Source organism: Lissotriton vulgaris, chromosome 6 (genome assembly GCF_964263255.1).
Source record: "Lissotriton vulgaris chromosome 6, aLisVul1.2, whole genome shotgun sequence".
In the NCBI taxonomy this organism is placed as follows: Eukaryota; Metazoa; Chordata; class Amphibia; order Caudata; family Salamandridae; genus Lissotriton; species Lissotriton vulgaris.
Window position 1 is genome coordinate 868,298,416 of NC_141694.1, and position 18,424 is coordinate 868,316,839.

The following is an 18,424-nucleotide window of genomic DNA, read 5'->3' on the forward strand; positions in this document are numbered from 1 at the left end:
AGGACAGCCTATGAAGCCCTATGGCAGTGAGATATATATTCCTAAGTAGGGCATATCATTTTAATTATGCCGTAGCAGCAACACTTCCAAATTGTTGTTTTGTTGCAGAAAGATTAGGAGCCCAACAAGGTTACCACCTGGCACCCCAGCCCAGCTAACCTCTGAATGGGACTACCTAGCAAGCTCAAGTAAGTTAGCAAATTAATAATGGTATGAAATCTGACCTAATGCCCAGGCCGGATTTAAAGTCACAATTAAAGTTAGCAACTTTTGGAAAGTTTCTCCTCTGTACTCCAGCTAGTGCAGTGGCCTCACAAAGGCTCTGACACATAGACACATTTCTGACATCCTGGTGAGATGTGTGAATGAGCTAAGGCATTTATCGCAGAGCCAAGTGTTACCTTCTTTCCCAGGAAGGCCACTCAGTGTGTTAGCCCAAAAGGTGAGCTTCAATGGTGAAGCTGCCTTTGAAGAGCAAATTATGACTACTTCCCTGAGCAAGTTTGCCTTTTGCTCCTGCAGACAATTAGAAGACAGAGCTAAGGAAGGGAAACCTGTGCCCAAACCGGATTGGCTGTGGGCATGTAGCTCACTGGTAGCCACATATCTAGGGTGGCCTACCTTGATTCTGATAACCAAGGAAGGGTCATGCCATTTTGAAAGGGGCAAGAATGGACCCTCTGGGAAAGCTAGATGCCACACACCACAGGAAATCATCACTGGGTAGGCGGAGACCCAGTAGCCAATAGGCTAGGGACTATGTGGCCCCCTCACAGCTCTTTCCTGGGACAAGTATTGCATCACTGTCACCCTGCCCCTTAATTCACACTGGGGAAGAAGAGAGGACCAAAGAAGGACTGCCCTGCTGCCCTTGACCTGCATAAAGAAATGCTGCACCACTGAGAGGACGGCACCTGCTGCACTTTTTGATTAGCGAGACCGGGACTGTGCTGCCGCTCCTGACATGGGGAAAAGTTGATTTCCCACCTTCACCCACAGCAGTGACTGCAAGGATCAGTTGACTGATCCCCTAGAACCAGCCTCAAGGCTATAAGTGCTGAAAGGGCCCAAACCAAGAAGTTGGTAGCCACTGCAGATGTTTTGCCGCTACCAGTCACCGGGCATGACGAGACAAATCTTAGATAGCCAAAACTTGCACCCATGTCTGCTGGACCCAGGAGTGCTCACAGAGTTCAGATTCATCACACTCAAGCCCCCACCACATTGTTGCATCCAACTTCAGGGCAACACGATCAGTAGTGCAGTACTGGCTGATCAACTACTGCAATGCAGAGGACTTTGAGAAACCCATATCTCCATGGCCAAAGTTGGCCCACATCACCCGTGGACCAAAGAATCATCACACCCTGTCTACCATATCACAACTGGAGCATCCTTTGAGCATCCTCTGCCTGCATCCTCAGCATCAGGACCACTTCAATGGAGTCGATGGTGGTCACCATGTAAAGTTTGGAACTTGCTTCAAACACACTATTGTGGACAGGTAAAAGCCCAAGGTATCCTTTCTGCCTCCCTTGACCCTTTTCCTGCTGGATTTCTTTGCCCGACCTATGCCGGAGTACTCAGACTAATTCTTTCAAACTTTTGAAAGGTTTTCAGATTTTGTTGACCAATGCTTGTTTGCAGTTGCATTTAAAATTGATAAACGTTTCTAATCTGTATTTCCAGAACACTCCAGGAGATTTTGATGACCAAGGTCTCTAAAAAATAATTAAAATATGCTCTATTGTTATAAACTGTTGTCGTGTCTCTTTGTGGGTGTGTGATTTTCTTATTCTCTTGTTTGGGGTCTTAAATGCTTCACACTAAGTTACTTTGCCAAGCTTTACTGCACGCAGCCAAGCTACCCAGGGTTGAGCTAAGGGTATGTAAACAGTACTGACTGAACCCAAGATAGTATCTGCGAGTGTACTCCATGATAAGGCATTGCCGACATATCATACACAACACCCAGCACCTGACAGGCACTAAAATCGAAGCCAAAATCTTTAGTACTATTCTTGGTGTGGTAAGTCACACAATTGCCAATTCATGTCAACATGATTCTATTTTAGGAAACACTATTAACACAAATACTGCAATTCATCTTTTCAGTGCTGCACACAATTTATGGATAACTGTCTTATGATCCTCCTTAATAAGCAGTAGTCTTTCAACAGGGCCTCAGCCTTATCTCTGGGGCACTATGTTTAAAGTACGATTCAGCACTAAATCCATGATTTGTGTGAATTTTCTTTATCAAAACCCTTATGCCCGGGTACCTATTGGTGGGGAGGCATCTGAAGCTTTTATGATTAAGTGGGGCACTTGTTAGGGCTACCTAATGTCGCTGTTATCATTTAATATATATCTTGAACAATCTCTATCTCTTAGTAACCATTCCCTATCACCCATAGAAATTATTCAATGGTACTAGAGTCCATTTAATCTCTGATATACTGCATATTGAGCAGGAAGTATTAGAATTTTGAATGGTATTTGGCTATAAATTAAACACAAACAAAACGCAAATCATATTTAATCACCCAACTTTAATACCGGATTCAAGGATTACTATTCATGCTGCATATTTATTGTTACATCAAATAACGTGCATGAATTTTCAACATCAATTATGACACTCTTCTTTCCAAAAGTTTCCAACATACGCAATTGTGGCCTCGCTTATCAAATTTAACTAATTGTGAGGTATAACGTCATTAAAATGAGTGAGCCTGATTCACAGAACTAACTTAAAACTAAATCCTAAACTTACTACAATTTACTCATTTTGGTACTCACAGAAGGCACTTACTCATTTTGGTATTCACTGAAGGCACTGACTCATTGATGAGTAAGTGCCTTCTGTGAATACCAAAATGAGTAAGTGCACTTACTCATTTTGGTATTCACAGAAGGCACTTACAGCCAGATTCATCAATGTCCAATTCTTCACTTTTTAAATTGCGAGTAAATGCGAATCGCAATTTAGAAATCGCAGAACGGCATTCATGATGTTTTGCGATGAAAAAATGCGATTCGCAAGCTATCGCAATCGCCGATTGCAAGAAGTCAGAAATCGGTAAATAATCGCAGAATCGGCCGATACCCCTGTTGCAATTGCGATTTCGCAATTACCGATATCGCAAATTGCGATCTCGCTAACTGCGAGATCGCAAAAACGGGAAGTCTCATCCTGAGCACAGTGATGACATCACAAACAGGAAGTAGCAGGTCCCACCCTCATTCAGTAGTGAGAGGCTGAAGCACAGGCAGCAGTAGCAGAGCTCCCCTCCAGCATTCCAACAGGACAACAGCAGGAGACACCACAGTGGCAGCCATGGCAGAGGATGCAGCAGGAGCTTCCACCAGTGAGAGGAAGCACAACATAAAGTTTTCGGAGCAGGAGCTCGAACACCTAATTGAAGGAGTCTCCAGGGATCACAACCGCCTATTTGGCAAAGACTCCCGAAGGGTGCCAGAGGCAGACAAAAGACGCATATGGCTGCGCATCCGGGCCAAAGTTAATGCCGTGGGGGTGACCCAGCGCTCGGTGGGCGAGCTGAAAAAGCGCTGGTATGACTTGAGAGGGCGGGCAAAAGAAAAGATTGCAGAGAGGCTGGGGGAGCAATTGGTGACAGGTGGAGGGGAGCCCACCGTCCCACCGAACACCCCACTGGAGGACCAGATGGAGGAGACCATCGACCCAGAGGCCTGCATGGTTGTGACCCGGCTTGACTCCTCCTGACCCACCCAAGACACACCAGGTAAGTGCCATGCGACTGCAACCCCCTGTCCCCTAACATTGTCCACGACTCCAGTGCATCCCATCACAAACCCCAAGCATGCAGCCAATGTACAGCTCCAAAGCGCAATTGCATTGTGGGACATGTAGTCTGCCCAAAATTACCAACCTGTACAATAGAGCCCCACATGTCCAGTGACAGTCAATCCTGCAGCCAGACAGGGAATGGTAGACTGCATGCATGTAGCAAGCCTAACTGTGTACGTAACATGCCACTAATCAACGTCCACTTTACATCACGGGTAGCGCTGATGTCCCAAGCACTGACAGTGAGGCCCTGGTGATTGAAGAGAGCACGGAGGACACGGAGGGGGATACACACCATACTCCACAGCCCGGACCATCAGGGCAAGCTGCAACAACACCGGTCATCCCACTACCCGCCCCTGTGGCCCGTGCCACCCCCGTGACAACAGGCGCTGCAGTCGTACCACGCACGATTCAGAAAAGGGGGTGGTGATGAACAGAGTGTCTGAATTAAGCAGACCACTCTTACCCAGTCCAAGGATCAGGGCTTGATCCATCACCGTTATTTATCTCACTGCACCATCCCAGCTCAGAACCTGGCTATATGCAAATCAGTCTGTCCCTGGCCCAGTGCATCATGGGAACAGGGCGGACTAAACTACCAAGCCAATTCTTCACCAGAAAGGAGACAAGCTACCGGGGACCGGTTTCTGGCATTTCAGCCTTCTTCGGCCCGGCTTCCTTGAATCCTGATGGTGCAGTGAGAAAGGGACTCATGTCTGAGTATACCCTGCCACACCTATAGTGGCCAAAAACGATTCAGAAAAGGGGGTGGTGATGAACAGAGTGTCTGAATTAAGCAGACCACTCTTACCCAGTCCAAGGATCAGGGCTTGATCCATCACCGTTATTTATCTCACTGCACCATCCCAGCTCAGAACATGGCTATATGCAAATCAGTCTGTCCCTGGCCCAGTGCATCATGGGAACAGGGCAGACTAAACTACCAAGCCAATTCTTCACCAGAAAGGAGACAAGCTACCGGGGACCGGTTTCTGGCATTTCAGCCTTCTTCGGCCCGGCTTGCTTGAATCCTGATGGTGCAGTGAGAAAGGGACTCATGTCTGAGTATACCCTGCCACACCTATAGTGGCCAAAAACGATTCAGAAAAGGGGGTGGTGATGAACAGAGTGTCTGACTTAAGCAGACCACTCTTACCCAGTCCAAAGATCAGGGCTTGATCCATCACCGTTTTTTAGCTCACTGCACCATCCCAGCTCAGAACCTGGCTACATGCAAATTAGTCTGTCCCTAGCCCAGTGCATCATGGGAACAGGGCAGACCAGACTACCAAGCCAATTCTTATACTGGGAAGGAAACAAGCTTCCGGGGACCGGTTTCTGGCATTTCAGCCTTCTTCGGCCCGGCTTGCTTTAATCCTGATGGTGCAGTGAGAAAAAGACTCATGTCTGAGTATACCCTGCCACACCTATAGTGTGGCAGGGTATACTGCTTAATTCAGACAATCTGTTCATTACCACCCCCTTTTCTGAATCATTTTGTCCACCATAAGCGTGGAAGGGTATACTCAGATGTGAGTCCCTTGCTCATTGCACCATCAGGATTCAAGCAAGCCGGGCCGAAGACGGCTGAAATGCCAGAAACCGGTCCCCGGAAGCTTGTTTCCTTCCCAGTATAAGAATTGGCTTGGTAGTCTGGTCTGCCCTGTTCCCATTATGCACTGGGCTAGAGACAGACTAATTTGCATGTAGCCAGGTTCTGAGCTGGGATGGTGCAGTGAGCTAAAAAACGGTGATGGATCAAGCCCTGATCTTTGGACTGGGTAAGAGTGGTCTGCTTAATTCAGACACTCTGTTCATTACCACCCCCTTTTCTGAATCATTTTGTCCACCATAAGCGTGGAAGGGTATACTCAGATGTGAGTCCCTTGCTTATTGCACCATCAGGATTCAAGCAAGCCGGGCCGAAGACGGCTGAAATGTCAGAAACCGGTCCCCGGAAGCTTGTTTCCTTCCCAGTATAAGAATTGGCTTGGTAGTCTGGTGTGCCCTGTTCCCATGATGCACTGGGCCAGGGACAGACTAATTTGCATGTAGCCAGGTTTCTGAGCTGGGATGGTGCAGTGAGCTAAAAAACGGTGATGGATCAAGCCCTGACCTTTGGACTGGGTAAGAGTGGTCTGCTTAATTCAGACACTCTGTTCATTACCACCCCCTTTTCTGAATCATTTTGTCCACCATAAGCGTGGAAGGGTATACTCAGATGTGAGTCCCTTGCTCATTGCACCATCAGGATTCAAGCAAGCCGGGCCGAAGACGGCTGAAATGCCAGAAACCGGTCCCCGGAAGCTTGTTTCCTTCCCAGTATAAGAATTGGCTTGGTAGTCTGGTCTGCCCTGTTCCCATGATGCACTGGGCCAGGGACAGACTAATTTGCATGTAGCCAGGTTCTGAGCTGGGATGGTGCAGTGAGCTAAAAAACGGTGATGGATCAAGCCCTGATCTTTGGACTGGGTAAGAGTGGTCTGCTTAATTCAGACACTCTGTTCATTACCACCCCCTTTTCTGAAGCAGTCGTACCACGCAGCACACAGCCAGCAGTGCGGCCTGCAACACCAGCAGCAGGTCGCCAACAAACCCGCCGCTCTGCGGCTGTGAGGAGCCAGACGAGCGGTCTGGTCAGGGAGCCGCGCACCAATACATCCCGCGCTGGCAGGGGCAGAATTGTTAGAGCAGGTGGGCTCTCTATTGAGCGCAGGATGCAGAGTGTTCACCAGACCCAGGCCCGACACCTAGCCGCCATCCACCTCCAACTGGATAAGACGGCACGTAACGTCGCACAAATGACTGCAGCTGTGGAGGCCAACACTCAGGCAATGTCCAGGCAACGGGATGTCAATCGCCGCCGACACTGTCAACTGTTGACCCGCCTGTCGGCGTACACGAGGTCAAATCACATCATTGGTAACGCCACCTCACAGCTCTTGCGACGATCCTTGGCCATGCTGGTGCAAATGGTGCAGTGCTGCCAGGACGTAGCTACAGCCCTGGAGAACATATCAGTAGCCATGCAGGGCATGCAGGCCAGTGGCCATGGCCAGGCGGGGGGGGCAGACGACAACAGTGAGGCAACATCAAGCCACAGCAGCCAGTCCCTACCACCGGTTGTGGCACCCCGCCGCAGCAGCAGGCCCTCTGCCTCCGCACGGCAAAATCAGGAGGAGGACGTAGAGAGGAGGTCTGGGGCAACTACCCGGAGACGCCACTGAACTGTGGTGCATTCCAAAGAGGCCACATGCTGACACAACAAGCATGAGAAATGTGATTCCAGTGGGTCACTGGGACCATCCCCTTGGGAACGCTTTCTACTCCTCGTGTGGACAGAGGATTCCACACAGTTAGTTTAGTACATAAACTTAATTTATTTATCAATGTTCACTGAATATTAGTTTGCAGCATATTCAATTGTTCATGATTTCACGTTTTTTTCACATTTGTTAGTCAATGAGGCATCGTTATAGTGCATGATATCCAATGCATTTCGGGCTGTAATATAAGCCCTTCATCAGGGAATAGCACTGTGAAGAGAAATGTTTGTGTGTAACTAATTTCTCAAGTTGACCTTAAATCATACATTCTTAAAGCATATAGAGATGAACAGCAACTTAAATAATAGAGTCATTTGTTGCATTGTTAATAACATCTGAAGGAGTAAGTAAAACGGTGACTTACATGCCTGTATTTTAATTTTCACGTCTCAAATGTTGGATTAAACTAAAAGGAAAGGAAAAGTTCAAGGAATGCGTTTAAAAAGTTCAACGCGGTTAAGGGATACAGCGTGACAGTGCGAGTTTGTGCAAACAAACTAACCAGATGTTCGAAGAACGAGGGATTCAGAAACAATCAAGAGCGCGGCTCCTTTATCGTTCTTTGTTTCTAACTGCAACATTGTTGCATTCCGGTTTGTGTATTCAAACGTGATCGCGATCACGTGTCTAATAGAGAATGAAAAAAGACTTCGGAATAACGGGTTTTTAAGAGTTTAATAGTAAGGTAAATGTAGGTAAATAAACCTTAAATGTTTCAACGACCCAAAATTGCACGATGGTTGCAATTAAGGAATAAAATAGTGTGGCGTAAGAAAAAAGGTCGTCTGTCAGTCTCGAACCAAGGTCTATAGAAAGAAAATGTTGGGGAATGGTGTGTGTTCCAGTGTGTTGAGCTATGTGATGAGTCTGTTGGAGTAAGTGCTGTGATAAATGTATAGTAGTCATACACAGGGGTACCAAGATAAAAAACGTGGGGCAAATTTACAATTCATACATTATAGGTAACATGAGAATTCACTCCTTTCATTGAGTCCAAAGGGTTTATGAGTACACAGTCTATTTATCCAAAAGTTCTCTTTTTGAAGTAGATATTTGGTGTTGTCTCTTCCTTCTGTCTTTTTGATGTTTTCTAGAATCAAAAATTTCAGTTGAGCGATACTGTGTTTTGATTCCATAAAGTGCATAGCGACAGTGGATTTCACATTTTTTAGGCGTATGTTCGATTTGTGTTCTGTGAGTCTTACTTTAATCCGGCGTTCCATCTTACCAATATATAGTTTGCCACACGGGCACTTGAGGGCGTATATGACATTGGACGAATCGCAAGTAGCGTTAACTCTTAACTTGATTTCCTGACCTTTCATGGGGTGGTTGATTTTGTCGCCTTTGATGATGTTATTACAATGTCCACAGTTATGGCATGGTTTGGTTCCATGATAGATTTCTGGTGTAGACGTCCGTGGTTTGATCATTTCCCCTAAGTTTCTTGATCTGGTAAATGCAAATAGAGGTGGGTCTTTGAAACAGTTATTGAAATCTGGTTCCAAGTTTAGCATTTGACAATGTTTAAGTATGGTCTTCTTGAATTTATAGCTTGATGTTGAAAATTTGGATATAGCAACTATCCTAGTTTGCTCTTTTGCTAGACTTGGTTGTAATAGAGACCTTCTGTCTTTTTGTTCAAGTTTCTGTTTGGATTCTTCCATGATATGTTGCGGATATCCTCTTTGTTTGAATTTGTCTTCCATCTCCACAACACAACAAGCATGCCATACAGACTCACCTGGACATATGACGCAATATGCCAATCTTTGAACACTTTTCAGAATGCCATGTTTATTGTGCAGTAACAGTAACTAAAATTCCGAATAACGTAAAGTGCCTCATGTCATTATTAATGTTGTCATGCATGAGTTGAGTAATGGGTGTGGGGAGTGGGTCCCCTAGAAATAGTTCATGCAGATTTCGTTGCGGCGCCTGTGTCCTTCTGCTGGATTCTCCCCACGTGCGTGACGCACATGTGCAGGTGGCCGATTGTCCCCTTCTGACTCACTGCCTGAGATGTCTACAGGTATCCTGCGCTTGTTAGCAATGTTGTGTAGGATAGCACACATGGCCACGATGCGGCAGCAGACCTCTGGATCGTATTTGATGGCCCCACCAGTCTTGTGCAGTATGCGGAATCTGCTCTTCAAAAGGCCAAATGTCCTCTCAATGCAATTTCTTGTGCAAATATGTGCTGCATTGTAACGCCGTTGCTGTGGTGTTGCTGGGTTGAGGTATGGGGTGAGTAGGTACTCACGGAGAGCGTAGCCGCTGTCACCTGCATGATAGGAGCAGAGGGTGAGTGCCTGTGCAGCGCAGCGTCATTAGCATATTGTACTGTTGTGTGGCATGTGTACTTACCCAGTAGGTGTCCTTCACCAAAGTCTCCCCTAGCCTGTCGTGTGTGGAGGCCACTGTGCCGGAATATGAAGGAGTCATGTGTGCTCCCCGGGTACTGTGCTACTATGTCCGTGATGATTGTCTTTGCATTGCATACCATCTGTATATTGAGGGAGTGGTAGGGCTTGCGGTTCCGATACATGTATTCTGTTTGTGCAGGTGGGCAGATGTGGATGTGGGTACAGTCAATGCATCCTATAATGTGTGGAAATTGGGCTACATTGTAAAATTGCAGCTTGGTTTCGTTCAAGTCCTGTTGGCTGGTGGGAAATGAAATGTAGTGGTGTAGGCGGGTCAGCATGGCGTTCAGGAAACTCCTTAGGCAGCGGGACATGGTGGGCTGGGATATTCCCACATGCCTGTATTTTTCTTTTCACGTCTCAAATGTTGGATTAAACTAAAAGGAAAGGAAAAGTTCAAGGAATGCGTTTAAAAAGTTCAACGCGGTTAAGGGATACAGCGTGACAGTGCGAGTTTGTGCAAACAAACTAACCAGATGTTCGAAGAACGAGGGATTCAGAAACAATCAAGAGCGCGGCTCCTTTATCGTTCTTTGTTTCTAACTGCAACATTGTTGCATTCCGGTTTGTGTATTCAAACGTGATCACGATCACGTGTCTAATAGAGAATGAAAAAAGACTTCGGAATAACGGGTTTTTAAGAGTTTAATAGTAAGGTAAATGTAGGTAAATAAACCTTAAATGTTTCAACGACCCAAAATTGCACGATGGTTGCAATTAAGGAATAAAATAGTGTGGCGTAAGAAAAAAGGTCGTCTGTCAGTCTCGAACCGAGGTCTATAGAAAGAAAATGTTGGGGAATGGTGTGTGTTCCAGTGTGTTGAGCTATGTGATGAGTCTGTTGGAGTAAGTGCTGTGATAAATGTATAGTAGTCATACACAGGGGTACCAAGATAAAAAACGTGGGGCAAATTTACAATTCATACATTATATGTAACATGAGAATTCACTCCTTTCATTGAGTCCAAAGGGTTTATGAGTACACAGTCTATTTATCCAAAAGTTCTCTTTTTGAAGTAGATATTTGGTGTTGTCTCTTCCTTCTGTCTTTTTGATGTTTTCTAGAATCAAAAATTTCAGTTGAGCGATACTGTGTTTTGATTCCATAAAGTGCATAGCGACAGTGGATTTCACATTTTTTAGGCGTATGTTCGATTTGTGTTCTGTGAGTCTTACTTTAATCCGGCGTTCCATCTTACCAATATATAGTTTGCCACACGGGCACTTGAGGGCGTATATGACATTGGACGAATCGCAAGTAGCGTTAACTCTTAACTTGATTTCCTGACCTTTCATGGGGTGGTTGATTTTGTCGCCTTTGATGATGTTATTACAATGTCCACAGTTATGGCATGGTTTGGTTCCATGATAGATTTCTGGTGTAGACGTCCGTGGTTGGATCATTTCCCCTAAGTTTCTTGATCTGGTAAATGCAAATAGAGGTGGGTCTTTGAAACAGTTATTGAAATCTGGTTCCAAGTTTAGCATTTGACAATGTTTAAGTATGGTCTTCTTGAATTTATAGCTTGATGTTGAAAATTTGGATATAGCAACTATCCTAGTTTGCTCTTTTGCTAGACTTGGTTGTAATAGAGACCTTCTGTCTTTTTGTTCAAGTTTCTGTTTGGATTCTTCCATGATATGTTGCGGATATCCTCTTTGTTTGAATTTGTCTTCCATCTCCACAACACAACAAGCATGCCATACAGACTCACCTGGACATATGACGCAATATGCCAATCTTTGAACACTTTTCAGAATGCCATGTTTATTGTGCAGTAACAGTAACTAAAATTCCGAATAACGTAAAGTGCCTCATGTCATTATTAATGTTGTCATGCATGAGTTGAGTAATGGGTGTGGGGAGTGGGTCCCCTAGAAATAGTTCATGCAGATTTCGTTGCGGCGCCTGTGTCCTTCTGCTGGATTCTCCCCACGTGCGTGACGCACATGTGCAGGTGGCCGATTGTCCCCTTCTGACTTACTGCCTGAGATGTCTACAGGTATCCTGCGCTTGTTAGCAATGTTGTGTAGGATAGCACACATGGCCACGATGCGGCAGCAGACCTCTGGATCGTATTTGATGGCCCCACCAGTCTTGTGCAGTATGCGGAATCTGCTCTTCAAAAGGCCAAATGTCCTCTCAATGCAATTTCTTGTGCAAATATGTGCTGCATTGTAACGCCGTTGCTGTGGTGTTGCTGGGTTGAGGTATGGGGTGAGTAGGTACTCACGGAGAGCGTAGCCGCTGTCACCTGCATGATAGGAGCAGAGGGTGAGTGCCTGTGCAGCGCAGCGTCATTAGCATATTGTACTGTTGTGTGGCATGTGTACTTACCCAGTAGGTGTCCTTCACCAAAGTCTCCCCTAGCCTGTCGTGTGTGGAGGCCACTGTGCCGGAATATGAAGGAGTCATGTGTGCTCCCCGGGTACTGTGCTACTATGTCCGTGATGATTGTCTTTGCATTGCATACCATCTGTATATTGAGGGAGTGGTAGGGCTTGCGGTTCCGATACATGTATTCTGTTTGTGCAGGTGGGCAGATGTGGATGTGGGTACAGTCAATGCATCCTATAATGTGTGGAAATTGGGCTACATTGTAAAATTGCAGCTTGGTTTCGTTCAAGTCCTGTTGGCTGGTGGGAAATGAAATGTAGTGGTGTAGGCGGGTCAGCATGGCCTTCAGGAAACTCCTTAGGCAGCGGGACATGGTGGGCTGGGATATTCCCCCTGCAACAGCGACTATTCCCTGGAAGCTTCCGGAGGCCAGTAGGTGCAGGCTGCACAATACCTGCACATGTGTGGGGACGGCGTTGGTCCTCCTTGTTGGGTGCTGCAGGAGGGGGTCTAGGTCCCGGATCAGCTTCTATATCATTGCCCCACTTAGGCAGTACTTTGCGTAGATCTGCTCCCTGGTTTGGCGCAGTAGGGTGACCCGCTGACGGAATATCCGCTCCTGTATACGTCGTCTGTTTCGTGCTGCTCGCTGTAGCCTTCGCCGCCTGACCACCATGTAGAGTCCTGACATTGTGAGAGTCCTGAGGCTCCAGCTGCATGTCCTTAAGTGTGTTTGTTCAAGCCAGCACCTGTGGGTACTTAGCAATACTTTTTTTCAGATGTGTTATTTTTTTTTCATGGTTACCACCTGGTTTGGGTTCTCCTTAATTTGCGCGTCGCTAATTGCGATTTTGTTTTTTTTCGCTATTTGCGATGTTTCATGAATTGCGATTGCGATTTTATAGCGATTTCGCACTTTTATTCGCAGAATACCTGCTTTCTCGCTATTACCGATTCGCTGATTGTGTTCTTCCTGGTTTCTGCGCATTTCATTGCGATTTTGCATAGATATTTAGCGAATTCGCAATTTTGTTTGTCGAATACCTTTTCTACAAATTGCGATCGCAATTGCTTTTTCGCAGCTATTGCGATCGCAATTTGGCTTCATGAATCTAGCTGTATCTCATCAATAAGTCAGTGCCTTCTGTGAATACCAAAATGAGTAAGCGCCTTCTATGAATATCAAAAAGAGTAAGGGCCTTCTGTGAACACCAAAATGGTAGTAAGTATAGGATTTTGTCTTAAGTTCACTCTGTGAATAGGGTCCCAAGTGCGGCCGAAGTTTCTATATCACTTTTGTGCATCCTGCTTTTGGTTGTAATTCTTTTTGATACACGCATCATTATAGCTATCAGTAGCTTTCTTTGGGGATATCAGAGAGCAAGGTGTGCCATTAAACTTTTGAAATTGCCACAAGGTGAAGGTGGATGCTCGCTACCAGACTTCGAGCAATATTTTTGGGCAGCATTTAAGGAATGTATTCGGTGTCTAGTGACTGGGAATGTTTAATGTTCATGAAATAGCCTCGGGTAGACAAGCTTGCGGTGTATTCTCTTGCAATGATCCTAATGACTGTAAGCAAGTGAGGTTTAAGGTGATCCGTGATGCCCTGAATATTTGACTGGAATGCTATTAAAAATGCAATATCATGTATATTCACTCTCATAAGCAAGCACATACCAATTCTCTTGTACCCTCTATCTTTCACGATGCTACAAATAGTATGTGGTACAATAGAGGGTTACAAATTATTGGTACATTTTTTCGACTTGGCAGGATTTATACTTTTTTCTGATCTAAAAGATGAATATGCATTCCCTTCTGAGAACTTATTTAAATATCTACAGATATGGAATTATTTAATTTGGAATCCACCCCTTATTATTTGGAACAGTATATAACTTACTGGATATTGTATTTGAGGAGAGGACTAGAATCCCTATTAGACATCGTTATGCCTGCTTTTCTGATTTTCGACTGCATTTTGGGGGAACTAGCAGGTAAATGGACCAGTAGGTTAGGCCAGAAGCTAAACCAAAAATGCTTTTGCAGGCATTTATAATATCCTCTGCACTATTAGCTTCAGCCAGGCTGAAGATACATCAATTTCAAACTATTTGCAAGTTATATTCCCCCTAAAGCAGGTTGCTAAATGGGCTAAAGAAAACACAGATACTATACAGTGGCCACTCTGTGGCCTGTTTTCCGCATGCCCGCTGTTCCAAGGGCCTCATTTATGAGGTTGTGCGTCACTTTTACGCCGCCGGTGCATCACTTTTTGTGACGCACCAGCAGCATAAAAATGCGCCTTGTTGCGCCATATTTACAAAGTGACGCATCTAGGTAGATGCGTCACTTTGTAAACCCCTGCGCCACATTATACCTGCGCAAGGTATAATGTATGCAAGGGGGGCATATTGACGCAAGGAAGGGTCGTAGAAGTGACACAGTTAAATCTATGAGATTTCACTGCGTCACTTTTAGGACGCCGTTGCGTCAAAATCTTGCGCATGCCTCACAGCAGGCGTAAGACTGCCACATGCCCTTTCACATGGGGCTTGTCCCATGTGAAAAAAGACATTGCTGGAGTTGCGTCACTTTTGTGACACACTCCTGCAATGCGTCACTTTTGCGCTTACAGATACGTCAGAAATACTGACGTATCTGTAACTCCTTGCGACATGATGCGTCATACATTAAATATGACGCATCAGGAATGTCGCAAGGAGTGCGCACTGAGAAGTGACGCATCGCTGCTTTCACGCAGCGATGCGTCATTTCTCATAAATAAGGCCCCAAATATTTTGGGGGAATTGTGAACTGTGAAGCTAGCAACGGAGGTGGAATTCATCTTTCTGAATACAATGCTTGACATCAATTTGAAAATACCACTATGAAATACACCTATCTTGTTTATTTCTATTTTCATTGCAAAACATTTTTTGTCTCAACTCTTGGTAACTGGTGTTTTAGTCCATTAACCTTCTACTCTTTTCGATATGTCCAAAATATATGGGGGCAGACTTACAAGCCTTTTGTGCCCTTTTTACGCCGCTGTTGCATCACTTTTTTGACGCTGCGGCGGCGCAAAAGAAGCGCCATGGTACGGGGTACTTACAACGTGACGCATCTGGGGGATGCGTCACGTTGTAAAGCCCTGCACCAGAAGAAGGCGTTCCTGCGCAGGGAGGGGCGTTCCGGCTCAGGAACGCCTCCTAAAAGTGGCTGAGTGAAATCTACAAGATTTCACTCAGTCACTTTGGGGCCCATGCTGCGTCAAAACCCTGCGCCTTCTTGAAGCAGGCGTAAGGATTGACACAACATTAACAAGATAGGGCTCCCCCAGAACCTTGCTGGTGCTGCGTCGCGCTTGCAACGCAACTCCAGCAATGCGCCGCTTTTAGGGCACAGATGCGTCACGCATCTGTGCCGTTTCTGCCCATTGGTGCGCTGCATTGTAAATGCGGCGTATCAAAGGTGGCGGAGGCATGGCGCACAATAAGTGGCGCATCCCTGCTGATATGCAGGGATGCGCCACCTATTGTAAATCTGCCCCATGTAGTCTTTCTTAAATTCGGATTAAAATGTAATCTTAAAATGTTATTTGATAATCGGCGAAATTAGATCAGATATTCAATTGAACATCGATTTCATATTGTGAATGTGCTATCTATGCAAGATCCGATCAGTACAGTTACAATTTTATTCTCATGATATGGTCAGTTTCATATTTCTGAGAGAAAATATTGATAAAACATGGTGCATCTTTAGAGTCCACTTCCATTTTTAGTCCAGACAACAAGCGCATGATACAAACTGATTATTGCTCTACTGTTTGAGATTTGAAACATGTCATTCAATAATTTTCAAACTTTTTGGTGAGATATGTGCCTATAACAGCGTGATGCATCCATATTACAAAATTCGCCCTCCTCCTCCAATAGAAGAACAAATCGTAAAGTCCTTTTTTTATATTTAAAACCCATTCGAGTTAATTTAACTTAAGCTTGAATCGAAAGTTTTCAGTTTAGTTTGAAACTTGTTTGATTTGAAGGCAGGTACACATAATGTTTCTTTTTGAATTGGGCTGAAAAGCTGACCTTCAGGTTTGGCAGCTCAGAAATCTTCTTAAACATGCTTTTTACCTTGGACATCCCCATAGCACCCTCTGTACCCTCTTCTTTGGTAGAGACTTTGGTCGCAGTTACATTTATTTTGGTCCTATTGTTACTTTTACAGACACTAAATGGGATCTGAAAGAATAGTTTGATGTTTCTTGTATCTAATTTATTCAATTCAGAAATGGGGGGCGAAATGCTGAAAATTAGCATTTGATCTTTCCAGACATTTTCCTCACCATCTACCTTAACTTGTAGGCGGGCTAACTGCTAGGGTTTATTTTGTGTTTAAAGACGTTTACTAAGTTTTGCAAGCAGAGTTGTACAGTAGTAAATGGACAAAATTGTATAGACAGAAGGGAGAGTTACATTGATGGGAAGGGGAAAAACTGTGCACAAAGTGAGGCATATTTCGATTATGTACTCGATACAAATCATTTCTCTGATATTGAATAATGTACAGAAGAGTTATGCATGAATAGCATCTTGGATACATATGAGCAATTACATTTCCGAAACCATGTTACTGTTAGAGGTTTTTTTTTTCAACAGATAACTCAGATGCTGTGCACAATTTCACTATGTGGTAGGAGGAGACTTCAATGCAACTTTCTGCATTCTTGAGCGGAGTGTACATTGTGTACAAGCAACTACTAATATGCAGATCTAGGTTAGGGGCGTGGAATATTTAAATGAGAAACCGTTATGTGATAGATGTAAGGCTAACTATGAATCTTTTTATCCTTTAATACACGTCTGACAATAAACAACAAAAGAAACTCCCATATAAATGTATATCTGGTGTCCAATTCATTCTTTGACCTGTGTTACTCTTTGATCATTCACCTATAATAGAGAAGAGTTATGCATGTGATTTATCGAGCAGAGCACTCTTGGTACCTTATTGTTGTTCGAGAAAGCGCTTTAATATTTAATAAGGCACTATATCATACATTTCATCTTTGTAAATATGAAGTGTACATCTAATTGAAATATTGTTCGTGATTGTTTTATAGACTTGTTTACAATCATCCTGGTTTGCAGCACATTGCCCAAGAAAAAACTGCACAAAAGTTAAATGAAGCCACATTAGGGACTTCTTCAGAAAGCGTATAGGGTGTCAGAGAAAAAAAAAGGTTTTGTGGTAGGAATAAGGGGGCATATTACCAAGGGCCTTATCGCCGCTTTAGCTGGAATTTTTCCCGCTAAAGCAGCGATTATTTTATCGCCCTATTACCTAGCTGTCGCTAACACCAGTTAGCGACAGCTAGTAGGAGATAGCAATCATCTTGGGGACCGCTTTGCATGTCAGCGATATTTATCGCTAATGACATGCAAAGTGGGCTTGCCAAGATGTTAGCGACATCGCTATCTGCTATTACCAACAATGGCGTACTTTTGGAAATATTTGCGCTAATCGCGAATATCTCCAAAAGCTAACGCCTGCCCAGAGCAGTTCTTAGCCATGTTATCCAATGGTAAGTGGATAACATGGCTAACAGCATTAGCTCGGTAATGCATGAATATCGCTGACTTTTCAGCGATATTCATGCATTTCGGCCAATTTTTATCGCTTTTAAGATAAACCTTGATAATAGCAAGGTTTATCTGCGATAAAAATCGGCGGAGCTCGGCGATAATAATATTGCTGCTAACCGTGTTAAGTGATGATTATCGCTTGATCTTGGTAATAGGCCCCATTGACCTTAGAGGTGGAGGTGGCGAACCATCAACATATTTACAGAAGCATCATCAGGAAAATAATGAGACTGGGAAGTTTCTGGCTTATCAAGTTAAGAAGTGACAGCCCAGTATTTTTATGAAACTCTAGATTAAAAAAAGTAAGGCAACAACGAATATTGCTGGCAACATATAAGAAAGTTATTAATAGCTTTACGTTGGAGGCCTGTTCTTTGAACAGCAATAGAATGCATTTTAAGACTGGTTGACATGCCATTTCTCGAGTAGGCAGGTACTAAAGTCTGACAGCGTTGCTTGTCCTTGACGGCGGCAAATGTGGTCTTTTCTCATCATTTGTCTACTCACGGAGCGTAAACGATTCTGCATGAGCAAAAAATTTTAACTGCGTCCATTCCAAAAGATGTGACTTTCTGGTGCATTTCTGTCTGCATGTTAGCACACTGATTTTATGCTTTCTTTCTGCAGCTGTGTTTGCATGCTCAGGCGAACGCATTCAGGGGCTTATTTATGAGCCCTTGCATCACTGTTGGGAAAAAAATGTGCCATTTTGAGTCATATTTACAAAGTGACACATCTAGGTAGATGCGTCCCTTTGTAAACCCCTTTGCCACATTATACCTGCGCCAGGTATAATGTGTGCAGGGTGGGCGTTTGACGCAAGAAAGCCTTGTAGAAGTGAC